The following is a 1,006-nucleotide window of genomic DNA, read 5'->3' on the forward strand; positions in this document are numbered from 1 at the left end:
ATGAAAAAAAAAAAAAAAAACCCTCTCAAAAAAAAATTACTTTATTTAACTTTATTTATGTATTTATTTTTTAAAATTTGACCAGAGAGGGAGAGGGAGAGAGAGAGATAGAGAGAGAAAGAGAGAGAGAGAAAGCAACCTGGCAGGTTTGGAGCTCGAACTGTGGTGGAACATGTTGGAATCCAGTACCCTTAACAACCATGCCACCAGCCGGCCCCACACATGTGTCATTCTTAATGTTTACTTTTTGCCCCTCAAATAATAAATAAATAGAAAAATATGTATCACTACTTTCACAGTTGCCATTGCATGATTCCTAGTACTAAATCTTTTCTATGTACAACCTAACTGAAGAGGTGATTACAGAAATCTGTGAATATGGGCCCAGGGAAATGAAGCAGTCTAAACGTTACTTAAGGCTGTAGAAGTGAGAACAGAGAGATGAGAGGTCACCAGTTCCATTTCTCCTGCAACAAGTGCAAGGCCCAGAGACCTCCCACTACCACTTCCCAAGGGTTTGTTCGCACACAAGTCTCTGTCTCACCCCTCCTCCTACGTCACTGGAGCCTCCAGACATTCAGGGAAGATATATGCTCCTGAATGGACTTGGGATAAGTCTCTTGGTCCCATTTTATACTTCAAGTAGTACCACAATTGAGTCTGTCTAGGGAGACTTAGGTCTTTCCACCTATTAGGACTCCAGAGAATGTCGCCAAATGTCACATACATGCCTCTAGGCTCATGTATTTTCTCTCTCTCTCTGTTTTTTTTTTTTTTTGTTAAGAATTATTTTATTTAACTTCATTCATTATTTTTTTTTTTTTTAATGTGACCAGAGAGAGAGAGAGAAAGTGAAAATGCAAACTTCCAGGTCCGGGGCTCAGACCGTGGACAATCATATGGGAATCCAGCACCTTTAACCACCACATCACCTGCCAACTACTTAGGCCATTTCTCTTACATTGTGTATTTATCTTATGTCAACTCTGTAATTTCAATATAATTT

This window comes from Tupaia chinensis, unplaced genomic scaffold (genome assembly GCF_000334495.1).
Source record: "Tupaia chinensis unplaced genomic scaffold, TupChi_1.0 Scaffold000249_2, whole genome shotgun sequence".
NCBI lineage: Eukaryota > Metazoa > Chordata > Mammalia > Scandentia > Tupaiidae > Tupaia > Tupaia belangeri.